Source organism: Sceloporus occidentalis, unplaced genomic scaffold, assembly GCF_023333645.1.
Source record: "Sceloporus occidentalis isolate IW3139 unplaced genomic scaffold, rSceOcc1.0.p SCAF_32, whole genome shotgun sequence".
NCBI lineage: Eukaryota > Metazoa > Chordata > Lepidosauria > Squamata > Phrynosomatidae > Sceloporus > Sceloporus occidentalis.
In genome coordinates, this window is record NW_028317012.1 from 8,997,999 (window position 1) to 9,025,816 (window position 27,818).

Consider the following 27,818-nt stretch of genomic DNA (forward strand, 5'->3'; position numbering starts at 1 on the left):
TAGTCATCTGCCTTGGTGTTATGATGGAAGAGCTGGTGAAGGCTTTGGTACAGGCGACTGCTGTACAGCAGGAGACAAATCGTTTACTGGCTGCACAAGTTGAAAACCTGAGAGAAGCCCAGCATGAGGACAGAGCTGTCCTTGCTAATGTTTTGCAGAAAGTGCTATCGCCCTCTGCAGGGAGCCCCACTGTGGATAAGGGGCCCCGTATTCGAGCAACTGATTTCCTGCATAAGATGTCAGAGGCAGATGATGTGGAAGCTTATCTCACTACTTTTGAGAGGGTTGCTACCAGAGAAAACTGGCCAGCAAGCCAGTGGGCGGGGTTACTAGCTCCGGATTTTTCTAAGCAATTCATTGTACAGACCGATGCGTCGGATGTTGGCCTGGGCGCGGTTCTTTCTCAAGCACATGATGGAGAGGAACATCCAGTCATGTATCTAAGTCGGAAGTTAAATCCTCATGAACAGAGGTACTCGGTGGTTGAGAAAGAATGCCTGGCTATTAAATGGGCACTAGAGTCCTTAAGGTATTATCTGTTGGGTCGAAGGTTTACACTGATTACTGACCATGCACCTTTAACCTGGATGAGGCAGAACAAGGAAAAGAATGCCAGGGTTACCAGGTGGTTCCTTAGTCTCCAGCCATTCCAGTTTACTATGGTTCACAGGGCTGGTACTGCCCAGGGTAATGTGGATGGCCTCTCCCGAGTTCACTGTTTGTGGTCCAAGGCCGCTCGCCTCGATGGGTCTGAGCTGGGGGGGAGGATATGTAACAAGGTGCGGGGTGTTGTCGTGGAAGGGGTATACATTCCCCCTCGATTTTGCAGGGTTTTATACGACATATAGGGCAGGCTGGTGCTCCACCCCGCAGTTTACATGCACCTGGACTGACACGGGTTCCAGGCCGGGAGTTTAAGCTGACTCCAATGCACTGGTCAGCTGCAGGTAATTAGCTGCACTGACTGCAATATAACCTGACCTGTTGGACAGAGGGAGAGAGAAGAGTTTTTGTTTGGAAGCAGCAGAGCTTACTATGCCCAAAAGAGACCATCAAAGAGGTTGGTGGGATTATGTTTTGTGTTAGTTTAGACCCTTAGTAGTGAGGGAGTTATATGTTAGTAAGCGCTCAGACGAGCTAGGCTTTTGTTTGTAGCGAATTTGTGTTCTATGTAATCCTGTGAATATCTTCATACGTGGTCTACAAATAAATCATTGGTGATTACCTAACTGAGATGTGGTGTTAATACCCAAGAGGACCGTGCTGTTTGGTACCCTGTGTGGGTGCAGGATCACAATATATATTTAGAAAGAAGGGGCCGCAGTTTCCCTGCCGTCAAGTGGAAGGAACACCGGAACGACGTCGAAAGGTTGGAGGGGAATCATTCCTCGACCGCATGGACCCGCCGGAGCCGCAGAGGACCAGCAGGGTCATCAGGAACCGCACCAATCTGTCGACCGGACACTCCACTCCGGTTGCGTCTTGAGAGGGACGCGCGGGGGAGGCTCATCAGCATCCAGACCCAGCAGAGCCCAGTCAGCGACGGATATGGCCGGGAGGCGGAGCTCGTGGAATAAGCGTGGAAGGTCATGATGATAGCGGACGGTAATGTAGGCGTTGTTGTGCCTCACCATGAGGGCGAACGGGTGGCCCCAGCGATATGGTATCCGGAGCCTCTGCAGCTCCTGTGTCAACGGGCGCAGCGCCCGGCGAGCTTGCAGCGTGAGATCAGAAAGGTCATGATACAACGCGACAGGGGCGCCATTAAGCTGCCATGTGCGCACATCCCGGGCTCGGAGCATAATATCCTCTTTCAGACTAAAATCCGTGAGATGACATACGATATCACGGGGTGGGGTGTTAGGGCCACCTCTAGGACGCAGGGCCCGGTGCACCCTGTCAACCACCGAGTGGGCGTCTATCGCTCTGCCCAACAGGCCAGAGAAAAGATCAGTCAGGAGGGCCAACAGGTCCTCAGAGGCCTCTGGCTCAGGGACCCCCCGAATCCTGATATTCTGCCTCCTGCCTCGGTTCTCCAAGTCCTCTAGGCGCCGCCTAAGGCTCCACAAACAGCGAAGGTGACAGTCAGATGAATGTGTGACAGACTGGCCTACCTGACGCTGGACGGCCGAGTCGTCCTCCAGCGCAACAACTCTGCGCTCCAGGGATGTCAGGTCCGTGCGCAGGGTCGCCACCTCGTCCCTCGCCACCTGACGGAGCTCCGTTATCAGGGCGGAAAAGTCAGTGCGCCACGGCGCAGAGGAGAACAGCTGCAGCACCTCCGGAGTGTGTTGGTGCAGCGTGGGGTCTGGAGCAGGCGCTCCTTCCTCAGGAGAGGAAGAACTCGCGGGAGAGTCGGCCGCGTGGTCGTCGGGGGCCTGAGAGGCCAAGTCAGCGGGTGTCCGAAAATACTCCCGTAGGGAGGTAGAAACACCTCGGGAGCGACCACTAGGTGCGGGGGGTTCAGCAGCAGTGCGTTTGGAGCGCCCCATCGTCGAGTGTAGCAGGATGAAAGCGGATGAAACTGCGAGCGGCAGCGGAGCTAAGAGCTCAAGCAGCCATTCCGTCTGATGGTCGGACACGCCCCCCCCTAGTCGGCTCAACATTAGGGAGCGCGAGGTCTGTCACTTCAGACCTCGCTTTACTGCTCCCTAATCACTACGCGCCGGCAAATAATGCCGCGCGCGGGGATATGACGTCATCCCTGCGCTCAGGGCCGGCCCAAGACAAAATGCCGCCTGGGGCGAAGTTTAAAATGCTGCCCCCCTCCCCATTATCTACCCTTCCTCATCCCCCGTACTTGCCTTTCAGCAGTCCTGCGGTGAGTCTCCCTGCTTGGTCTCGGTGCCGGCTTGTAACGCTGAGCGTCATCTTCCGGCGTTCAACATTAGAAGCCGGCACCGAGACCGAGCTAGAGGGCTCGCAGAGGAGAGAGAGAGAGGGGCGCCGAGCGGGTACTGACAACTTGGTAAGATAAAATCACTCGGCGCCCTGTCTCTCTCTCTCTTCTCGGCTCCATTGTTGGGCCGGCCCTGCCTGCGCTCGGCAGCAATAGCTGAAGTGAAACAGGATGGAGGCAGAAGACAGAAGGATGGTGGATGGTGGAAGAGGTAAGAGATGGGGAGAAAAGGGGGTAAGGGCAGTGTATGTGTATGTATGTGTTTGTAAGCTTGTGTGTGTGTATGGGCTGGTGTGTGTAAGAGCAGTATAGGTATTTGTTAGCTGGTTTGTGTGTATATATATATGTGTGTGTGTGTGTGTATGTGTGTGTGTAAGGGCAGCGTACATGTGTGTTTGTGTGTGTGTGTACATGTGTGTAAGGGCAGTGTGCGTATATGTGTATGTAAGGGCAGTGTATGTGTATGTGTGTAAAGGCAGTGTATGTGTATACGTGTGTTAATGGGCAGGTGTGTGTAAGGGCAGTGTATATGTGTGTGTAAAGGCAGTGTATGTGTATATGTGTTTATGGACAGATGTGTGTAAGGGTCCTGGGAGGGAGGCTAACATTAGCCTTTTTTCATTTAAAAAAAATCTCTGCTGCTGTGGACTACTCTTCCAACGATACTCAGCCAGCATTATGGTAGACACCTGGCTGGCTGAGAATCATGGGAATTTTTGTTCATGGCTAGCATCTGCAGCTTTACTGTTGCTGCACTTCCCATGACGCTCAGCCAGCATCATGAAAGTAGTATGTCTGGCTGAGCCTCATGGGAATTCAATTCAATGTGTTGGTTATTTTTAATATGCATGACTGCTGACAAAAACAAAGTGTGTTTTAAATGGTGATGCAAGCGCGACATTGTAAAGTGCAATTGCTTGTATCAGTGAGATTTAAAAAAAAAAAATGTTTCCCTCTTTCACATTTTGAATTGTCTATATGTGGACAGTCTGTCCTTCAACAATGACAAGGTGTGACGGGGGGGGCAGTAGTGGGGAGCAAACGCCTATAGCAGTTGCTTGATAGAGATAGAGGAGGAAGCCCCACCAACAGCGATAAGATGTCCAAGCAGCTGTGCCAATTTATTTCACCGCTGCTTTGACATGCCTCTTTAATGGAAAGCCCCAACACGTTCTAAGGGTAGGTTAGCGCAATGGATGTCTCTGCCCCACTGGAAAACAGACTGCTGGAGAAGGCCCCAACACATGGAAAGCCCCAACACGTTCTAGGGTAGGTTAGCGCAATGGATGTCTCTGCCCCACTGGAAAACAGACTGCTGGAGAAGGCCCCAACACATGGAAAGCCCCAACACGTTCTAGGGTAGGTTAGCGCAATGGATGTCTCTGCCCCACTGGAAAACAGACTGCTGGAGAAGGCAGGGGGTTCACCATGTGGTGTTAAACCAAATATAAAAATATATAACAATGGTTTGTCTAGTTTAACAGAGATTTAATTAGAGACAAAAACACAGTAACATACAATAGAGCGACAGCTAAACAAACAATGCAACACTTTCGAAGACTAACCGGCAACCAAAAGACCCAACATAACCCAGCACAAAACAGATTGCCCAATCCTTGCAGGATGGTGGCCAAAGAGAGACTGAATTAAGATTTTGCATTCAACATGCATATTGAATTGCTTGTGAGATCACTGGAGGTGTGCCCTGATTAACATATCAAAAGACACGTGATACAGGAAGAGTTCAACTGTCAAAAACATTGACAACAATACTTGTAATTTCACCACACACCACACCCTTCACTCTGTCTGCTGCTAGTGGCAGCAGTTGTGTGTTCCCTGTCTATGCTATTTCTGCCATTTTGCCCCTAAAGCACATGTGTACGAAAGTGTTGGTGCATACCAGAATTGGTGAGATATCCTAACACCTTACCCTGGCTAACTTCCTTATGACACAACTTGCATCTAATATATATATTTGCGTTAGACATGCATTTTTAACTACATAATATCTCTTTGAAGTAAAGACCATGATTGAAATATGCTTTCAAAGAAAAAGCTGAACTGGCAGTTAGTTTTCATTCTTTAATATTAGCCCCTGCTGCCGATATACCGTATTTGCACGATTATAAGATGACCTTGATTATAAGATGACCCCCCAAAATTTTAATAATAATTTAGGAACAAGAGAAAAAGCCTGAATATAAGACTATCCTATAGGAAAAATGTTTTACTAGTAAATATTAATTCACCTGTAAACTATTTTTCATAAAAACTATGATTGAGAAAAAATATGTTTTTGTTTTTATTTCCTTTTATTTACCCCCCAGTTATGCACATCTGCCCCCCTGGCTTGCCACTCTGCCCCCCAGGTATATCTTATACCCCCTATATGCCACTCTGCCCCCCAGATATGCCTTATTCCCCACTATATGCCAGTCTGCCTCCCTGATATAATTTTTAACCCCTATATGCCACTCTGCCCCCCCCCCGAAATGCCTTATACTCCCTATATGCCATTCTGCCCCCCAGGTATATCTTATACCCCCTATATGCCACTCTGCCCCCCAGATATGCCTTATTCCCCACTATATGCCAGTCTGCCTCCCTGATATAATTTTTAACCCCTATATGCCACTCTGCCCCCCCGAAATGCCTTATACTCCCTATATGCCACTCTGCCCCCAGATATGCCTTTTAACCCCCTATATGCCACTCTGCGCCCCCCCACGACTTACAAGTGCTTCCCCAGGCTTGTCTCCCATACTTCAGACTCACTGGTGTCTAGTGGGGGCAGCCGGTGGATACGCACAGACAACCTCCACTGCTGCCGGCACTTCCGCAGGGCTTCTATTACTGAGCACCGGCTTGACCTTCTGGTGCTCAGTTATAGAAGCCCCAGCGGAACTAACGGGCAGACATCGTGCAGACATTCATTGGCTGCCAGGGAGGAGGATCCACGTCCCCTGCAGCGCTGCCAGGGATCCTCCACTTCCGCCGGGGCTTCTATGATGGAGCACCGGAAGGTCATGTCACGGCGGAGCTCCATCATATAAGCCCCGCAGAGGAAGTGCCGGTGGCAGCGGAGGTCACCAGAGAGGAGGATCCAGAGAGGAGTGCTGCAGGGGACCTTAGTCTTATAGTCAGACCTCTACTTGAGGTCCAATTATAAGACGGCCTTGAATATAAGACGAGGGGTACGAAAAAAACCTTGTCTTATAATCGAGCAAATACGGTATATTAATATTAGACTCTGCTGACAATACTTTTATTTTGAAAAAATTGGACCCTACGCAAGCATTTCCTAGCATGCAATCACTCCCTCCGCTCCCACACCAAAAAAATATTTACCACACTGACTGCAGATTAGGGGGAAGAGTCAGTGCAAGCTTCCCTCTTTCTGTCCCTACCATGACCGGGCAGTCATAGGGACAGCGAGGCGGAAGGTGTTCGGCCTCTTTTGGGTCGAAAACGGAGGCGTATTGTCGATATGGAGCAGGAAGCTGAAGCGCGGCAGAAAGAGGGGTCCTGATCGCTTGCAGGAAAGATAACCAAGCACAGGTCAAGCAGTGTCGGCGACAGTATGGGAAGGGAATCTGATCTCCCCTGAGGAGTGTATATATATATATATATTTGCTAAACAGCTTGAAATTGTTCAAAGTGCATTTTTTACAGTAGATTTTACTTATTTGTGTGACTGCCTGAGTCCCTGTGTGCCAGAGAGACTGCCTGAGTCCCTGTGTGCCAGAGAGACTGCCTGAGTCCCTGTGTGCCAGAGAGACTGCCTGAGTCCCTGTGTGCCAGAGAGACTGCCTGAGTCCCTGTGTGCCAGAGAGACTGCCTGAGTCTCTGTGTGCCAGAGCGACTGCCTGAGTCCCTGTGTGCCAGAGCGACTGCCTGAGTCCCTGTGTGCCAGAGCGACTGCCTGAGTCCCTGTGTGCCAGAGCGACTGCCTGAGTCCCTGTGTGCCAGAGCGACTGCCTGAGTCCCTGTGTGCCAGAGCGACTGCCTGAGTCCCTGTGTGCCAGAGCGACTGCCTGAGTCCCTGTGTGCGTGTCTGTGAGAGAGAGACTGCCTGAGCCTGTGTGTGTGTGAGAGAGAGCCTGCCTGAGTCTGTGTGTGTGAGAGAGAGAGACTGCCTGAGTCTGTGTGTGTGAGAGAGAGAGAGAGAGAGAGACTGCCTGAGTCTGTGTGTGAGGCTGCCTGAGTGTGTGAGGTTTTTATTTTTTAGTACGGAATCTCAGAAGTTGTTACTAAAAAAATTGAATCCCACCACTGCGTATTAGTGCTGGGAAAGTAAGGAAAATCTATATAAATTAGTTATTTCTGAAATCAGGGCACCTGAATTGATAAACTTGGAGGGGATTTTCCATTACTTTACCTAATTTTGTGAGGATTCAGAGGGAGAATTTATAAAAAAAATAGGTATTTTTTTCACATTTTCACTAGTTTTTACTAAATTTCTCATCCTAAATTTTCAGCTAATCATCTAACTATGGTATCAAAAAGCTCTATCTCTCCTTGAAAAAACAATATATATAGTTTACATGGGTAGACTATTCACAGGAAAAGAGAATAATCGCTGAACCGACGTACCACAAAAATGGCAAAATTGCTCTGGGACTTGAGGTACCAAAAACCCCTGGGATTGAAGGGGTTAAAGTCTCCCCTGGAGATGTACAACGTTCAAGGTTACAAATGTTTCTGTTCCTGTTTTTATTGTTATTATTACGTTCATGTTGTAGGGGTCATGGCTTTGCAACACTAAGACAACCAATTTACACTCATAATAATAATAATAATAATAATAATAGGTATCACCTTGAGTGGGGGCCTTGGGGGGACTTTTATATAATAGCTAATAAAGTCAGATGCCATCCCTTAAAAGGGGGCTAGCCCACTAACAAATCCAATCATTAACTGAGACACTCACAAAATCAACAGAATGTTAATGGTCTTTAATACCCCAATAAAATGCATGCTAGTTACTAACCATCTTAAATTGATTCAATCACAAGTGATTTTACTACAGGAAACACATTGGAAGAACACTGACAACCCTGTCCTTAAAGAAAAAAACTTTTCTTTAAAACCTGTAATGACATCTGCTGTAAAACTTCAACACAAGAATATAAAAAATGCCATTTTTCCAGCTCCAACACTCTCCATACAGCCTGCTGTGCATATCCATATTGAGTAATATTTCGGTCAGATACGTCCGAATATCCGCTTCCCCGTCTATATGTGACGTTTTGTGCATACATAGCGGCCATTTGGTTACTGGTAATAGCATTACAATGAGAGACAATGACCATTTTGGTTATTGGCGGTGGCCATTTTGCACACGGCTGTTAAATCTTCATACAGAGCCATCTGCTCGGCTATTCACATGTAACAAAGTAACTTTAACATAACTAGCATAAAGCAGCAGCAACTGGGAATATCTGTTTGTATAACAGTAAAACATCCCTGCACACATTTATTATATAACATAAAAAAAAAAAAAGTCAGCCAGACAATATGGGTGCAATAGAAAATTCTGTGGGCGCAAAGTGGGTGCAATGGCAAGTAATTTTATTCATTATGGGTCACAGATATTTTTCAACACGGTCAAATTTTCAGACTTCTCGTGTTCATATAGACCACAACACTATTCAAGGAAGGGTAAAAGGATGGCTGACTTTAGATGCATCTGAAGTCAGCCTGCCACCTTTTATAAAGAAATGTTTTATAAGATTGTACATAGAGCATATATTTCCCTGTCATGTTGTTTTGCTAAGGACACATCGTCAACATTCTAAATGCAACAGCCCTAATGCTAACATACATTATCCAGACCTTCTCAAGATCTAGTCGACACTTTGACATTTCAAGATTAAAACTTATATTTCCTCTCACACTCCTTTTTAAAATTTTTAGCATTACTCAAGACAGACTACTCTCACTCATACAATCATAGCGGTGGGTCTCAAGACTATCTTGCATAAATGGATCGAGGCTTCAGAGCCTACAATGGCTCTTTTACAGTCAAAGAGAGGACTGAAATTTTTACAACCAGATGAAAAATTCACCCTGGTACATGATACAACGTTTACAGAAAAGGGACCCAATTCCATCAAGCACTTCTTGATTCCATAGGTCTTGGTGTGATGGTTTGATCCAATATTGGCCAATTTTATGAAGCAGGTTATAGGAAATCGACCCAATCACCATAATCACTTCCCTGTAGTCACTGCCTGTAACCGATTTTGGACAGATAAGATAATAATAGGCTTTGACTTTTTCAAGTGTTATTGTTTTTGGGTTCTTATCTTATATTGTTTTCTTTGTATCATCAAAAAGTACATCTAACACAGTGTGATATTTCATGTCAACTAATGTGATGGAATAAACGTTAAAAAAAAACAAAAAAATGTACTCCTCCCAAAAGTGGCTTTTTAGCCCCCAAACAACCTGACAAATTCATGCATGGGTGGTATAACTGTACTCACTGCATGTTGCTGAACACATATTGGGGTATTGTTTGACAGTGACATATACCAGGAGCTCTAAATGCAAACCTGAAGTACAATGTGTGTTATAACAACACACACAAAGGCTGGTCGACCCCCCAAAATTTAGATTAATATTAATTTAGGAAAAAAACAAAAAGCCTGAATATAAGACTACCCTATAGAAAAAAAAGTTTTACTAGTAAATATTAATGCATGTAAAAAAAAAAATTCATATCTAATAAAAGCTATGATTGAGAAAAAAAAAAATATATTTTTTTTATTTCCTTTTATTTCCAACCTGCCTTCCCAGTTATGCACATCTGCCCACAGGGTTGTCACTCTGCCCCCAGAAATGCCTTATACCCCCTATTTGCCACTCTGCCCCATGATGTGCCTTTTAACCCTCTATATGCCAGAGTGGCATATAGGGGTTTAAAAGGCATTTCTGGAGATATATATATATATATATATATATATATATATATATATATAACTGCTAACAGCAATCACACTCCTATCAAGCCAAGGCAGCCAGTACATGCTGGAACCTGGGGATGATGGGAGTGTGAGTACAGCCTCCCTATGCCATTCTACAACCACTCATTCATAAACATTTAAATACTCATTTATTCCATTAATCACACATACTTGCTCAAACCCCCCCCCCCTTACCTGAACTGCAGATCTCTCACTCGAAGACTTCTGCAGGGGCCTGGCTGTGCGAGCAACTTCTCTGGCCCCGCCCCCAGAGGAAGGAGGGGGGAGGCAGAGTTATGTGACACTGTTCTAGCTTCCTGTTCTCCTGCTGCTCGCGACCAAAGCACCAGTAAGCAGCCTGGCAACCTAATCGAGGTCTGAAAAAAAACCTCGTCTTATAATCGAGCAAATACGGTATGTTTTGCCGGGGGTAAATTGAATCAGTCAGCTTAAAAGGTGTCTCAAATAGGGCATGGGACAGAAAGACCAGATGTCAAAGTTCCAAGTTGAAAAGCCTGTCAGGGCCCGGGTAATCAGGTTGGGTAGGAGCCTCATTGCAGGGGATACCTGGGGTTCTGTCTGCACACAGGGATGCATGGTAACCAAAGGATAAGACAGACAGACACGAAGGAATACACCACAGGCAGAAATCCAGTTAATGCTATGTATTGTATATTATGGCAGGACAAGCAAATACAGGTTAAACAGTCTCTTAGCAAGAAAACGTACATATGGCAGGAAGCCCACTGGCAAGGCAGATGGCAGGAAGCCCTCTGGAGGGGCTGTTACAGGGTCACATACCCAAGGCTGGGTCCCCCTGTTTGAGGGCTGAGGAATCACCAGTCAGTCCCTCATACGGATAGCACTCAGCTATCCACGGATCATCCAGACCACCATTCGTAGTAAACCAAGAAGAACTCTCTTTATTACAAACACACAGAACTTATATACAATCTCAATGCAATGTGTACCGAACCCAACCCCCAATCTCATCAGCCACATCCCATCACAAATCCCATCAGTATACAGGGGATGTATCAGGTGAGGGGATTACAGAATACAATGGGTTCCCCCACCTGTGTTATCCCCCCTGTAGTGCGGGTGCCGTCTGGGCAGACAGGGCTGTGTTGGCTGATTAAGAGCCCCAGCCAGATTATAGGATTGTCTCTTTGAAGGCTGGAGCTGAAGCCACATCAGTCTCTGGGCCGATTACACAATATAAAATATTACCGGGTCACGAGATACGGAACCGGACACAAAAGTGCTCCGTGACCCGGCTAAACTTCATATGACACATGAGCCAGCTAGCCTGGCCCTGTCACAGGGGCGCACGGCAGGAAGCCCGCTGGACAGGGCTGAAGGCAGGAAGCCCGCTTGGAAGGGCACAAGGTAGGAAGCCAACTGGCAGGGTGAAGGCAGGAACAATACAGGATCAGGTACACAGGGGGCCAGGGCAAAACATTCCTGTAACTTCAATGCAAAGGCACCTAACAAACAGGGGAGTGTCCAGATATAGGCCTGGTCATTATGTCAGGTGTGAATGACATAGGCTTCAGGTGAGGGAGGCAGGGTAATAAAGCTTGTTGGTTAGGTCAGGTGTGAATGACATAGGCTTCAGGTGGGGGAGGCATAGATGTATTATAACCAAACACAGCTGAACATAAATACACCGAACATGGATTAAATACATAGCAAATGAAGAGTTAAACTTGAACTCTCCAGCAGTCAGGATAGAATCCTGACAAAACCGAATTGCGCATGTCTCAAATGTGGCCTTTTACCCCCAAATAACCTGATAAACTCATCCACTGTACTCTGGAGTTGTTGCTGAACACATATTGCGGTGTTATTTAAGAGGGATATATACCAGGAGCTAAAAAAAAATTATACCTGAAGTACAATTCGTGTGAAAAAAAACCACAAAATAATTAACTGCCACAAAGTTTGATAAAGGCTGGTGGTAGAGTTTGAAATGCCCTGGGATGTCTTTTTTTCTACTTGTACTTATTGGGCTATAACTTGCAAAGAAAGCAAAAAAAAAACCCATAAAAACATTGGGTATTTGGGGACTTACATTTTGTATTTCATCATTTTGAGATCTGATTATTTATTGCTTCGCCTTTTTGCGGAAGTAACCTTATGGTAAACTTCTGGAAAACGCAGGAGCTTCTGGACAAACCTCTCCCCCAATTGGAAGAAAGGGAGAAGGCGTGCCCTGCGGCTCAGGCCTTTGCCAAAGTAACCTTACAGTAGTGATGGGAAGCTCGGATCAGTAAAGTGAATTGGTTCATTTCGAGTGATTCATTGAAATGAACCGAACTGATTCTTCGGTTCACTCACCCTTTCATTATAGTCTATGAATCTTCCTACTCAGCAACTAAAGTCCACACTACTCAGCAACTAAACTCACAGTAAGTATAAAATTAATATTTGGGGTGCTGAAAGTTAGGGGAGGTGGGGGTTAATTTAGGGGCAGTTATGGTTAATGGGGTCTTTAGGGTTAATTTAATGGTGAGGACTGAGGAGTTAATTTAATTAATTTAATAAGTGAAAATGTTTCGCCCCTCCTCTTATGGGGGACACCTCTCTTGAGTCGTTCTCAGTCACTTCTCAATTTATTCATTGTTGCGAGCGGGTTTAAATACTATTACAGGGGGATTGCTACAAAACCATTCACAAAGGAAAATGTAACACTCAGCATATAGTGGGTACAACTAATCCACATCAAACATAGACTAAGGTAAAAAGTTCTTATTTACACAAGAGTAAATATTTTCCTAGCATCCAGACAGGTAAACATATGTTATCTCGTTACTTAAGGATGAGAAAGAAATCATTAACAAGACTTGTCTACATTGGCAAAAGTGTCTACAACAACATGTATATTTAATACAAAATGGTGTTCATTTAAATTTCATATTTACAATAAGGTTCACTTAAGGTGCAGTTAGAGGTAAAGGGGGCAAACTAAAGGGAATCTAAATCCTGGGGGCAGTGAAGATCCTGTATTTATTTATAAAAGTATAACTGTGTTCGATTCAGAGTTGCTCTGAATGATTCAGTGAACTGATGAATCAGAGTTGCTCTGAACGATTCATGAACCGGACATCACTACCTTACAGTGAATTTCTGCAAAATGGTGTAGTTTACAGGCAAATCCTCTCCCCAATTGGAGGAACAATATATATATGCCTTATGCCTCCCTATATGCCACTCTGCCCCATAATATGCCTTTTAACCCCCTAAATGCCAGAGTGGCATATAGGGGTATAAGGCATTTCTGGAAGCAGAGTGGCACATGGGGGGTCAAAAGGCATATCATGGGGCACAGTGGTATTTAGAGGGTTAAAAGGCATATCATGGGGCACAGTGGTATTTAGAGGGTTAAAAGGCATATCATGGGGCACAGTGGTATTTAGAGGGTTAAAAGGCACATCATGTGGCAGAGTGGCAAATAGGGGGTATAAGGCATTTCTGGGGCAGAGTGGCTAGCCTGGGGCAGATGTGCATAATTGGGGGGGCAGGTTGGAAAATTAAAGGAAATAAAAACAAAATATTTTTCTCAATCATAGCTGTTATTTAAAAAAAAATAGTTTACAGAGTTTACATGAATCAACATTTACTTGTAAAACTTTTTTCCTATAGGGTCGTCTTATATTCAGGCTTTTTCTTTTTTCCTAAATTAATATTCAGATTTTGGGGGGGTCGTCTTATAATTATAATCAAGAAAATACGGTAGTAGCACAAGTGTGATATTCATTTATTTGTTGTGCACATCAGATTTGTGATACAAATACAAATAAGACCTCATTTGCTGCAGCTGGGGTGTAGTTTCTAAAAATATATAGTTTTGTTGGCATATTTTAACATCCCAGGCAGTTAGAGCTGTTTAATTGACGGCAGACACGCATTAAATTTAAAGATGTCTTTTGTGATAGTCTAGTAAATTGAACTTTTAGCAATAAAATATTTGAAAAACACAGACTACTGTTCTCAATTTCTGTTTATTTTAGACCTGTTACCTACTACAAATATTTAGGAACACAGTTTTTGATATTAGAGTTTAGAAAAATAAAATTACAAACTTGTTTTTATTTTTTTCCCATTTTTGGCTTTATTTTGCAAACCTAATGAGACACACATATAAAAATTGTATATTTGAAATCTCCTGGGTGTGCTGAAAAAAACAATATATGGTTTGTATAGTTTATTCCCAAGAAATTTACTTCTACACACGTATAACGCGAGCTGCAGCAAAATGCTCAAAATTGCCTTAGCACCGGGGTGGGAAATGGCTTAGCAGTGAAAGGGTTAATAAAAGTGTGGTTAACACTCCAAAAATTTTCCATTTTTAGATAATTTTCATACTAAATGATAATTATATATATATAAACTATTATTTCAAAACAAAGCCCTGCTTGTGCTGAAAAAAACCAAAATATAATGTGTGGGAGTGCGCTAAATGAGTTAATGAGCAATTAGAGTTGAATAAAAACAGCAAAAGCACAAAAACTGCTCTGGTCATTTAGTGCAAACATGGTAACCACCACCACCACAGTTACTCTGCTACTGGTTTTAATGTCTGTATCTGAAAAACTTAACACATCAACGCCAGTAACGAGAGCCCATGCGAAAAGTGAACACCCAGCATGCTCTAGTCGCCCTGCCCTTTAAAACGACCCAGCGATTGAGACGCATGTGCACAGCGAATACCCATCATGCTCTGGTCGTTCTTCCCTATACCGGACGCCACGACTGGCGCACATGCGCAAAGTAAATACCCAGCATTCGCTGCGCCCTATATAAACCTGCCTATTGGCCTTGCTCGTTCGTTTGCATCGTGGAAGTTCACTTGAACGGTTCGCAGGTGACCTTTAGGGTCGCAGCTTTGCCTAGGCTTGTATGTTCAAAAGGTTTTATTTTAATTAGTTATGTAACTGTACCTTTATTGTTTTGTGACGCGCACTTTTTGTATGTCTTTTGTCCATGTATGAAAGCACGTGGCTTATTGCGTTTAATAACTTGTATGAGCTAATCGTCCTCGTTCGCGTGTTTAGTACTAGCTATCACTTAGCTGGAGCGCATGGATTTCTTTTCCTAATAGCACTATGATGAGACTTATCACAGACCTGTTCTGAGTACTATGAGGACAGTTAATGTCTCTGAGTCTTTAGGTAGTACTGACATTTATTGTGCACTAAATGCAGCCAATGGCTTGTTTTACACTTTTTCTTTTCTTTTTATAGTTGACGTACTACGGAGCTTGATTTTGGTGAGCTTGGTAAGTTTCTTTTCACTGTGATTTACTTGTGGAAATAGTCACTTACGATTAAGTAGCGGGATGCCTGATATCACGTTAATGTCGTTTACATTTTTCCAGCGTTTCCTTCTGGTAAATTTCTGAGTAGGTAAAGCTCCCTTGCAGGGGTCTTATTCTTGCACATGCATTCCTCAAGGTTCCAGAAAACTGGGACCGGTCTCCAGAATATTTGTTCATTAAATTATTGATCAGTGTCACAATTTACTGGTGTCCATACACTGCCCAGAAGGATGTGCTAAAGTAAGCTAAATACATCAATATGTTCTCTTGTCAGGCTGCAGTCAGTAGCAGGAACATGTGTCAATGCTTCTTGTGCTGGCTCACAGTAGTGCCCTATAGAACCCCTTCTGAGTTTACTCCTGTATACCACATGTGGAACACATCTTTTGCAAGCCAAATAGAGGGATACAGGGGGAAAAAAGTAAATCCTCATGGGGCATATTGCAAGGAAGCTGCATCAACTTAAGGGTTCACTAAACTATCATGTGCATATAATGGCTAATGTCAGATTAGTGCTTACAGAACCTTTACATATTCACCACTAGTAATTAAACATTTTTGATCCGGGGCCTCATTACCTTTCTATAAATGTATTATGCGATGCGCTGATATGACATGATTACTCTAAAACTTAGTATATTGGTTTATCTGCATCTAGGTACATATGATTACCTTTTAGCTTTTGTATATTTAAACTACTACTGTGTCATATGTATGAGCTTTGGCTGTTGTAACCGTTAAGATCTATTTCCGCGAGCATACACTGCCACATTATAAAGTGTGGCTAGGTAGTGGTATGACTTGGACAGCCCAATAGTTGATGTGTGTTAGATCTAGGAACTTGTGCCACAAGGATGATATGCTAGAACTCTCTCTTACTGAGTTAACAGTGGAGAATTGCCTCACTGAGTGGTACTTTATTCTTTCTTGCTCTAGCAACTTATTGTGCTGTTTGACAGGTTTTACTAGAGATATATTCCGTGAAGTGTTGCTGATTATTTTATATAGCGCCATCAAATTCCGTAGTGCTGTACAATGGTGTAATGTCAACTGTAAATATTTTAAACTACTCTGATTACATGTTCTGCCAAAAATCTTCCTGCATGAAGATCTTGTGGCTCTTTCATGTATTTGTCAAAGCAGTTAATACTTCTGCTCCACTAACTCAAACATTATGGAGTATAAACTAGGGCTGTGAGCATTGGTATATTTGGTTCCCATAAATTTTAGATTTTGAAGCTACACAGTTCCTGCACTGGACTAATTTTAGGGTGCCCCCTGACTGCACATGCTGCCCCCCATGCTAGGCACCAAGCTACAAAACTCGGATGGTTTTGGGAATTTAACCCCTTGCTGCTTGCAGTAGGCTACAGAAGCTGGGTGCTTCTATCAAATTACTACCTGATTAACTGTGTACTGCTAGAAACTAGATGAGATGCCTTTTGTGCTGCAGATAAAACTGCATTTGATCAGAACTCGTTTTCATCTGTGATGAATAACAGACAAGCATGGTTTTTTATGTAAATAGAAATTGAGAAAATGCTACGTAATAAACACGTGACTACTCTTGCTAAATATGCTGCTTACTATAACTGCCTTGTTTGCTTTTTAGGATTGTTTCTGAAGATGAATGAACCATTGTTTTGCAGGTAAAATGTCTCATTAAATTACATGTAGTTTCTCGATTGTCTGTGATGAATATAGACAAGCATATGGCTGAATATATTGATGCAAATCTAAATTCTGAGAAAATGGACTTTATTTCTTAAGATTATGGAAGCCCTTGGTTCTTGTATTAATGTATGTTATTTTCTACATAGGGTTATAGCTGCTGGCTAGATCATGGAGCAATGAATCTTAATCAGGTAAACTGACTAAATCAATGTTAGCATCTCTTGTTCTCAGTCTGGTTTCCCAAATAACTTTTCTTTGCATATGCTTCCTTAGTAAATGTATTATAATGAAGGGCTTTGGCTGGTTGTTGCTGTAAAGCAAACAAGCACATTTAATTCAGTTTAGATAAGTCTTTAACCCCTTCAGTCCCCTATGGACGTACCAGTACATCCAGCCCTTCTTGCAGTGTCAGGCACACATCTCCACGGGAGATCAGCCTGGACTCGATCGGCAGTTTAAAATGACCGATAGGGCATTCCCTTCCGGATTGCGTCACTCCTGTCCTCTGAGCCACAGACGCTGCAATCGCTATGCACGTCTGTGAGTACCTGCATAGAGATCAGTGTGATCAGTGGAGGGGAGTGAGAAACCATGTCTATCACCCCCCTCTCTTCCTGAAACAGAAGGAGGAAAAAATGGTTATTCATTGAAACAATAAAAAAAAAAATATATATATAAATAATGTGAGCTAAGTGATGTCATTGTGACATCTATAGAAATTAGGTATTTCTGAAATCAGGACATCTCAATTGATAAACTTGGACGGGATTTTCCATCACTTTACCTAATTTTGTGAGGATTCAGAGGGAAAATGTAAAAAAATTAGGGTTTTTTTTTTGTAATTTTTGCTAGTTTCTACAAAATTTCTCATTCTAAATTTTCAGCTAATCAACTATGGTATCAAAAGAAAGCTCTAGCTCTCAAACTATATAGTTTTCATGGGTACATTATTCACAGGAAGAGAATAATCGCTGAACCGACATAGCGCAAAATTGCTCGGACGTGAGGTACCAAAAACCCCTTGGATCGAAGGGGTTAAAGTTGCATTCTACATGACTGTTTTGACTGGGCAATACAATTCAGCAGCAGATAGGAACTGTTCAGCCCTTCTAATATTCAAACTGTCTAAATGCTCAAAACCAAAATTGGCCTTTGTTCCGGTTTTGTGTTCAGGCTATTCCTATCATCTTAACCATTAATATTCCTTCATACAGACGGCTCATGAAATATTTTACTATTGCTGAATTTTCTTGTGTTGGTGTCTATTTTCAAATAAGGCTTTTGTAATGTTGGCTCCATGTGATGATGTAAGTCTCGTTCGTCTGAAACCCATTGAAGAATAACAGCATGGTGGAGTTCTGATGGAGCTGCTTTACTGTGCAGGCATTGCAGAAACAAATTTTATTTTAGACTAACTTGTCTTGTCTTGCCTTTCTAGGTTAAAAGCAAACCTGAATAACAGGTATGTAATGATACAAGCCAGCCTCTCAAAATATCTAGTTTCTAGCTCAGAGGATGAATAACATAATCTGGATGGCACTAGTCAAATGGCATTGTGACCAAATCCCTGATCAGACTTCTAACAACATACTGACATCAGTGACACTATTTTATCCCATTGCAGATGTGGAAACTTATTACTCTGGCATCACGACTAGCCTTATAACATGAGTACAGTATTTTCATAATACGTGCCTTGATGATGACACCCTCACATGTCCGACTTACTAATGTGTACCAGAGCCTGTAAAGGTGAACCCACTGGTCCTGTTAGTAGGAAGAGAAGGATGTACTGTTCCAGCTGGAACTGTCTGAAATGGTACTTCACATCTTGAAAAGGCACATGTTAAGTTTGTAGCCATGTTCATATTATGGCTTTTGTTTGAGGGTTTTTATAACACAATGGTTCATGAGAAGTTCTAGGCATACTGTTGAATGTTCTGGGCCTAGTTCTATAGCGCTAAGTAGTCTTTATAATCTATCCATGCACAGGTATAAAAGCCAGCATATCAAGAATGACGTGCCCACAGCCAGGTAAGAAAAACATGAAGCTAAAATTCAAAAGACTTCTTGCCATGATGAGAAAAACCTAGCTCACTTTGAAATGAAATGAAAAGCTACAAAACTTCTGAGCAGAACCTACAGTTGTAGGATTTCTCCTTTATGCTTAAAAACGTGTAACGTTTCCTAATTCTTTACAGGGCCGTAGGCTGCAAAACTGAGCCAGGTGGGTTTTTTGCCTTATGCTCTCAGCATTTAGCAACCTTTAACTCTTTGCGGTCCAGTAAATTTTCATTAAATGAAGACACTTCATTTTTATACAGAACGATTGTCTTTTTTTTCTTAACTACAAAGCAATTAAATACTATTTTAAAACCATATTAGTCTTTTTTTCATTGTATGAAACGTTTCATAATCTGCAGAATCGCACTAATATGGGTGTTTCTGCTTTATAATAGCAACATCTAGTGGTCACTAGAAAATCCAACATTGAGCCACAATCTGTAAAATCTTTTTCTTAAACTAGGCGCTCCTAGCGATCAACCAGTAAACCATTGGACCTCAAACATTAAAATATATTTTGATATATTCTGACATGGGACCACAAAGGGTTAATATACTTTTGCACAAGTGTTGATAAACAAAAAAACACTGACATGATGATTACACTTCTGGAATCTCGTTCGTCTGAGTTCCTCTGAAGAAACTTTTTTAACTGACAGTGAACTTGTTCTGTTATGTAATTGGGCACATTAATCTGATACACTAACAATGTGAATGTGTTCTTAGGCATCACAGCAAAGATGGTTACAACGCCTGGTAACTGGATTAGATAAGGTGTTTGAAGGTAATATTTCATAATGCTCAACATATCTAAAACATCCCTGAGCTTGCTGCCGCATCTTTCTGCTATACTGTACAGTATAAACAACATTTTAATGGTTTAAGTTGGCAGTATAGGTGTTTGCCTGGTTTGGAAACGCATGTGAAGGGAAGGAGAAGTTGGGACCTGCTATGCAATGTTTGCTTCATGCACAAATTAGGGTGTAGAATAGTCCTGCAGATACAAATTAGTGATGGTACCAAATGTAAATGCTGTCCATATACACTTGGTGGCTCTCAAGTACAGTTCAGAGATGTGCTGCCTGGGTCTCTAGTGATGAATCATCCACTATACCCTGAGCTAACACTTGTGTTGGCTGTGACAAGGATTGTCGCTATACTGAAGAGATCTCTTCCCTTATTTTGACGTAAAGCTGGTTTTTGGAAGTGTCTAATAAAAACTATTACATTCACAGGAGCTCTGAAGACATCATGGCGATAAAGGTGAGCTTTCTGCTGATCTCAATCTTTTGCATCTACCTGCAAAACACAAAAGCCTAGTGCTTTAAAATGGGTCTCGTAGAGCTATGATTATCTATTATACCGCCCCAGTCTGATTAACAATGACTGAGTGGTATGTTCTGAGCTTATGTAAAACATGCATATCTGGCGAATGCTAGCTAAAGTCCCTCTTTCGCTTCTAGTACAAAAGTTTGCATGCAGCATTCAAAACTATTGTACTGTGGCTATGAATGTTTCCTTTTTAATCAGATTATACAATCAAATGCCTACAGTAATTGTAATTCTGGCAGTGGGTAGCATACGCTTTAGGGTGTGAAATTACTTGGTCATGAAGTGTGTTAAAAGGAACGTACTTGTGGCCCTCTTGGCACAATCTAGACATCTTCATATAACAAATGTAGTAGAAAATAAAATGTCTTAATCTCCAAAATATCAATAGTCTGTCTTAAAGCGGGTTATTGGAGCAAAAGTAAACCCAGTTTGTGCCCCAGTAAATCACCCAGCGCTAGATTTAATGTGGATGGAATTTCTTGGGTAGACCTCTTCATTTGTGCTATGCCTTCTGAATAATTTGCTTGATTCACTGTACTCAATGTCAATGGCTTTTAAAATGGTAGATGTAGTGTGGGGTAAAATCTATTAAGAATTAACTAGTGTATGTGGGAACACTAAACTCACTCTGGATCCTTTCCTAATAACATTTTGACTCTTGCAAAACAAGTGTTAACAAGTATGCATTTTCAAATTGGGTATGCTGGGCCTATAGCCTTAATGGGTACAACGGCTTCTAAAATGTGCAAACGTACAATGTTTAGTAAATCACTGTACCTGGTGTCCTACTTGGTTAAGTATTGTTGTCAGATGACCAAAGCTGCAGTACTGAGCATTCTAGTATATTCTGCTATTTACAACTACCACTTGAATTTGTTGCAGGTGTTGTGGCAGTAATACTTGATCAGTGATTGTCTGAAGAGCTCATAAATCCAGGAATGATGCACATTTAAAGGAAGAAAGTGCTCTGTGGCTTTGACACTTGAGCCCTCGCCTGTGTAAACGTTTGACATGAAAGTTCATTGTGTTGAACAGGTGAGTGATTACTCTTCATATAATCCTGTTAAGGTACCAGTTCTACACAGGCTGTTAACCCCTGCAGTTTTCCAATCAAACCTTTCTACAGGGCCACATTGCAAATTAAATTAATTCAAAATGGGTTTCAGGGCTATGATGATCAGTTCTACCGCCCCAGTCTGACATACAGTGACTGAGTGGTATTTTCTGAGTTTCTGAACCTACTCGCAATAAAAGGACAGCTTAACATTTATTCTAGTTAAATAGCTGTATTCATGGAACTACATACTGAATAGCTAATGTTAACTTTAACACTTTTAGCTATTACAAAATAGTGTACTAAACTGGCTCATATTTTTAAATATCTCTACAGCTCTTTGAAGGGATCGCATCACTCCGTGCCTGAAAAGGAGAATTCCTCTTCAAAATGCTGCAAGATGACTTGGTTTCATAGTGGGAAGACACTTTGCTTTTGCAAATATCTTATGTCTTGCCTGTGCTCTACTTTCCCAGTTGGCATTTTGTGTGATTGTGCTTGAGTGTTTCAGATGTTGCCTCATACAAATGGTATCAGTCTTGGGAGGGCCTGCACTTGATTTAACATTACCAAAGAAACCTGCAGGTTTGACAAAATTCAGGCACCTTCTAAGCAAACTCCAAATTTCCCCATGAAATGCACACAGTGTGTAGTTTTTAAACAGATACACAAATAAGTGAAAATAAGTGCTAAAAGAAAACTTAAACACACCCAAAAATAGATAATTTGAAAATGAAAAAGAATAGGTGAGCTATATATAATTAGTATTTAATATCAATAAACACCACCATGAAAAATAAAGGAAACATACTCATGCTCAAAGGTGGTTTTTTTGGCCCTCTGATTCCGTAAAGTGGTAACATCATAGACGAGTACCCGATAATCATCCAGTTTCTTTGTCCACGAGGAGAGTAAACGAAATCGCTGCCGGAGCATTTTTTTTTTGGAACACCTTGTCGGACTGCCGTTCTCCCTGAGCCAAGCTGGATCTTGTTTCTACATGCATATGATGTGCTTCAGTCTTGTAAGCATACTCACTTTCTTTTGACTCTGTTGCTGTGATATACGGCTAGTCATACGCCGCTAAATCTGCATTTGGAAACATTGTTGTCGATTGTTCGTTCCTGTTGTATATTAAAACTATTGCCCTTGAAGCGGTTTTTGACAAACTGAATCCTATATTTTTTTGCGTTATCGGTTACACTGTTTTAATCTGTTTCTTTCATGTAAATTACCCATACACAAGAATCGTGGAGCAATATATTTATACATATATATATAATGTATTTTTCACGCTAGTGTTTATTGATCTTAACTACTAATTATATACAGCTCACCTACTCTTGCTTGTCTTCAAATTATCTAGTTTTAAACAAACCTTTTAATTTGTAGAAGTTGAGTTGCCCTATTAATCTGTAGGGTGCATGTTAAATGTGGATCTTAAACTCACTACACTAAAGAAAATGGAACAGAGTTCTTCATACTTGAAGTATAGGATAAAGTGCTAAATAGCACCAGCGCTTTTTACTGCGCAATGCTACTTAACAGTGTGAGGATCTTATGATGTAACAAAACAAGATTAATAATGCTTAGTGTGCAGTATTGCTGCACCATGAAATTGTAGGTGTTGAACACAATTAAAGGGATGCAAGTATCCATACAAGGAGAAGCTACTTTCCAAACTACAACAATGTAAAGGCTGTGGTAAACACAATGTTCAAATCACGTGCATTTTTTCATGTCCCCTACTCATGCCTCTGAAGCATGTTTTGGCAAAGATTGTAGCTTGATATGCAAAAGCCTAGTGATGCATTCTGCACCCTCAATGTGTTTCCTGTGCAACAGATGCTCTCGTATGCTAATATAACAGTAATAAAGGGTTGAAAAGTGGTTTCAATCAACTGTTCAACAACATATAAATTGCAGTCATTTTCAGGCTCTATACAATGTTTGTCATATGACTAGTCCACCTCACTGGTTTTGTTACTTAACATGCATCCTCTGGCACTAAAACCATAGAAGCCCGCTGCAGATTGAGTAGTGTTTGATGAGAAATGCAGAGGCATCTATGACAACTGTTGTGGATTGCAAAAGCTTGGTTGTGTCATCTATCCAGTTGTCAATTGCGCACCAAAGGAATTGGCATGTTGAATAATTGTCTTGTTGCACCAACTTCAGTAAAGTAAAAGTACTTACAGCTTTTTCCAGTTTTTTTTTTTTCTCCCTCCAAGGCACAAGAGGCAATAAGAATCTGTTTGCTTCCTTTTGCATCAACTAAAGTTGAACTTTTTTTTCCCCCCCTCCTTCAATCTGAATTATGTACATCAGTTGTGGCTCTACACAAAGAAACATACATATAATAAATATAATGTACCAAAACCTTGGCTATCAAAAATTCCAGAACCCAGGTCTATTAACCATTTTTCAGCATAAGGTTTATCCCCCTTGAAAATGGCAGTTCTAAAAGATATTAGTATACTTCCTTCGAGTGCTATCATGACAGCTCCACTTGAAACCTACTGGTGTCAGAAGTGGACCCACTGAAATCAATGGGGCCACTTTCTGTGTATGGGGTTCTGAAGACAAACTGCCCTCTCTAAGCCTGTGTTGGAGCTTACTGAAAGTGTCATCCAAACATGTGCACAAAAAGCTGGGATGCAAGCAAAGGAGCAACTACATGTGAGGGGGGATTCTGCAATGCTGACAGCAAGTGTCCATTTAAAATTAGCCATTATACATTACTCACACTGAGATTCATGACATTAGGACAACTAGGGTTAATTTCTAACCTGGCACTAACGTCTCGGACACCTGCCAATGGTCTGCCTGCTCTTGTTGCTGGGTCTGTGCCCAGAATATTAATTTGGAGTTTGGGTGGGAGGGGAGACACACAGGGAGCCCCTAACAGAATGGCTGCAGGCTGGCTGTGGGGGGCTCTAGCTGTAATTTGGGCCCTCGTGTGGATTGTACATGGAATAGAGGACTGCAGAAACCCTATACTGGGCACACAGGGCTTCAATCCTCCAAAGCCAAGTGTCTGTGCTTTGCGCTGTGCCACACTGACTTACTACAGAGTCCTGGGACAAGAGTGGGGAGGCAGTGTGCTGTTTACTGAAGCAAACGCAGGTAAGACTATACATGGCAATATGCATATGTTTTATGTATGCATGTATGTAAGAATGAACTCTTCTGTGCTTCCATATGCAAGAACCTCAAGACTTACAACTAAATCTCTGTACATCTGTTTGAAGTCTCTCATTCTGTATACAATCTGATGAAGGAAGGTTTGCCAACCCATAAAATGTATATCCTTTAGGTAACTTGTCATATAAGAAGATGACAAGTTTTTTCTTTAAAAAAGCACCAAACTTTTAGGGTGCGGCCTATATACGGGGGCGGCCTATATCCGAGCCAATACGGTAATAGTCGAGCTTTCGGGAGTCCTCCCTTTATCAAGTCAAATGCATTTCTGACCAAGCAAGTGAAAAACACAGTTTAAAACTAACCAGTACATGTTCTGATACAGGGGTTAAAACAACAAGGTAGAGAATCTGCAGACAAAAAACTTAAGAGGGTCATAACATGTACTGGTTAGTCCAGTAAAAAAGGTATTACAAGATTCTACAACATTCTGGGTTGTTTTTTTTTTTGCATTCTTATTCACTGGACTAATACGGCTACTCAAAACTACTGGGAATAGTAGAAAATCTGTCCCCGAGTAATGGTATCACCATTGTAGGCATTTTTGTAGACCCTTTGAGTCTTTGGTAACCTCTTACTATCTGCCCTCTTGAGAGATCTTTAACTATTTAAGAGTAAAGGATTATCTAATAAAGAGAGGATTTCTCAAAGGAGGAGTTACCTATGACCAACTGGTGTCTATCTTTCAGCCTATTAGAAGAAAAAGCGTTGGGGCAATATATTTAAAATTAGAGTACCGTATTTGCTCCATTATAAGACGACCCCCCCATCCAAATCTGAATATTAAGTTAGGAAAAAAAGAAAAAGCCTACATATAAGATGACCCTATAGGAAAAAAGTTTTACCAGTAAATGTTTATTCATGTAAACTATGTAAACTATTTTTTAATTTTCCAACCTGGAAATTTTTTTCCAACCTATTTTTGAATTTTCCAACCCCCCCAGTAATGCACATCTGCCCCCAAGGCTTGCCACTCTGTCCCAGAAATGCCTTATACCCCCTATATGCCACTGTGCCCCATGATATGCCTTTTAACCCTCTATATGCCACTGTGCCCAATGATATGCCTTTTGACCCCATATTTCCCACTCTGCCTCCAGAAATGCCTTATGCCCCCATTTAACACCCCCCCAAACTTACCGGTGCTTCTCATTCCCCGGTGTGTAGTCGGGGAAGCAGGTAGACGTCTACACGATTCGTGTAGGCAACTTCCGGTGCAGCCGGAAGAGGTGTGGTTAGCAGCGGGGGTTGTCTGCGTCCATCGGGGAACTCTCCTCACTGCCTACAGGAATGCCTTATATCCCCCCTTATGCCACTCTGCCCGCCCCCCCACGACTTACCAGTGCTTCCCCAGGCTCGTCTCCCGTACTTCAGACTGATGTCTAGTGGGGGCAGCCAGTGGATGTCTACGCGATGCCCATAGACAACTTCTGCTGCCTGTTAGTTCTGCTGGGGCTTCTATAACTGAGCACCGGAGGGTCAAGCTGGTGCTCAGTCATAGAAGCCCCAGCGGAAGTGCCGGCAGCAGTGGAGGTTGTCTCTGCGCATCGTGTAGACGTCGCGATGCGCACAGACAACCTCCACTGCTGCCGGCACTATGATGGAGCACCGGAAGGTCATGTCACGGCGGAGCTCCGTCATAGAAGCCCCCCGAGGAAGCGCTGGCAGCAGCGGAGGTCACCAGAGAGGAGGATCCAGAGAGGAGTGCTGCAGGGGATCTGGATGTTAGTCTTATAGTCAGACCTCTATTGAATATAAGACGAGGGGTATTTTTCAGAGCATTTCCTACCTTAATTCTTTCATTCTCTCATACGACATTATATTCTGGCACTCAGCATGAAATGCTGGCACCACGACCAAGCTAGAGGCGTCTCAGAGGAGACTGAGGTTCACAAAACGGTTGATGAAAACGTATTCATGAGCGACCGCTTGGCGCCCCTCTCTCTCCTCCGCGACAATCAGTGCTACCTCGCGACAAACAAAAAAAACAGCGTTTCAATTGGGGAGGGAGCACTGATTCCGGGAAAATGCATTATCCCAGATTGAGGCTGCCGGGACCCGGGACTTTAAGTCCCATTGCGGGACTGTCCTTGGCAATCTGGGACATGTGGTCCCCCTAGCCCGTGTCCCACACTTTCAAAATTACCTCGAACTTTAGATAATAGGGAGGGAGAGGACGATAACGACCGGCGGCGGCGGGGGGGAGGGCGGCATTTTAAACTTCACCCCAGGCGGCATTATGTCTTGGGCCGGCCCTGCAACCAAAACACATCTCAGGAACATTACAAGACTGGTGTACAGGGCCGGCCCAAGGCAAAATGCCGCCTGGGACGAATTTTAAAATGCCGCCCCCCCCATTATCTACCCTTCCTCTCCCTCCGTCCCTGCCGCCCCCCCCATTATCTACCCTTCCTCTCCCTCCGTCCCTGCCCCCCCCCTTGTGCTTACCTTTCAGCAGTCCTGCGGAGAGTCTCCCTGTTCGGTCTCGGTGCCGGCTTGTAATGCTGAGCGCCGGAAATCTTCCGGCACTCAGCATTACATGCCGGCACCGAGACCGAACAGGGAGACTCGCCGCAGAGGAGAGAGAGAGGGGCGCCGAGCGGGTACTGACAGCTTGGTAAGCGAATACCACTCGGCGCCCCTTTCTCTCTCTTTCGCTTTAAAAAAAAATAAATAAAAAAAAATAAAAAGGGCTTGGGGCGGCAAAGTGCCGCCCCTTCAAAAGTGCCGCCTGGAGCGGTTGCCCCACTTGGCTCCATTGTAGGGCCGGCCCTGCTGGTGTATGCACAGTCCCCTTTCCTACCTAAGTTGTCAACTTAGAGTTGACAACTCAGCAAGAGGCTGCTATTTCCAGAACCAACATACTACGTTTGCAAGTCCCTTGCCCTGCCTAATTTTCTAAAACATTTGCCATAGCTTCTCTTTCTATAAAATAAAAAATACATGGATCTGACAGCCACCTAGTATCATAGAATCTAGCAGGCTAGAACAGATTTTAAATCACTTATGCAATTAAAATGGTTAGCTTGTTCCAATAAGATCAAGATATATTTATGCTCTCTGTAATACACTTCTCTGTATTTGTCAACAGGTTCAGAGCAATACTACTGTTGGTTCCTATCTCAACATTGTCAAACCAAGGAAGCACTGGAGACAGCTTTTGTTATGGTTGATGCCACCCTTCCACCCTGTCAGCTTCTTATTGACCCTAATGGTTCTGGGCAGCAGAAGCTAAGCCCAGACACAAGCGTCCATGAACTGTTAAGTCCACGCTGCGGCCTCCGATTTGAAGTGACTTTGCCA

At 43.0% G+C, this 27,818-nt stretch overlaps 6 non-coding genes across 6 annotated transcripts; all 6 read left to right on the forward strand.

Annotated features, from left to right (window-relative positions):
- Nucleotides 1-14,973: 14,973 nt before the first annotated feature.
- LOC149298620 (small nucleolar RNA U25) lies at nt 14,974-15,041 on the forward strand. The gene has a single exon (XR_016272431.1). It is a non-coding gene; the product is annotated as a small nucleolar RNA U25 (small nucleolar RNA).
- A 995-nt stretch (nt 15,042-16,036) lies between these two features.
- LOC149298621 (small nucleolar RNA SNORD26) lies at nt 16,037-16,104 on the forward strand. Its single transcript, XR_016272419.1, has one exon. It is a non-coding gene; the product is annotated as a small nucleolar RNA SNORD26 (small nucleolar RNA).
- Nucleotides 16,105-18,558: 2,454 nt separating this feature from the next.
- On the forward strand, nt 18,559-18,684 carry LOC149298622 (small nucleolar RNA SNORD22). The gene has a single exon (XR_016272418.1). It is a non-coding gene; the product is annotated as a small nucleolar RNA SNORD22 (small nucleolar RNA).
- A 250-nt stretch (nt 18,685-18,934) lies between these two features.
- LOC149298623 (small nucleolar RNA SNORD29) lies at nt 18,935-19,001 on the forward strand. The gene has a single exon (XR_016272421.1). It is a non-coding gene; the product is annotated as a small nucleolar RNA SNORD29 (small nucleolar RNA).
- Nucleotides 19,002-20,267: 1,266 nt separating this feature from the next.
- On the forward strand, nt 20,268-20,338 carry LOC149298624 (small nucleolar RNA SNORD31). Its single transcript, XR_016272413.1, has one exon. It is a non-coding gene; the product is annotated as a small nucleolar RNA SNORD31 (small nucleolar RNA).
- A 1,085-nt stretch (nt 20,339-21,423) lies between these two features.
- On the forward strand, nt 21,424-21,494 carry LOC149298625 (small nucleolar RNA SNORD31). The gene has a single exon (XR_016272416.1). It is a non-coding gene; the product is annotated as a small nucleolar RNA SNORD31 (small nucleolar RNA).
- Nucleotides 21,495-27,818: the final 6,324 nt, after the last annotated feature.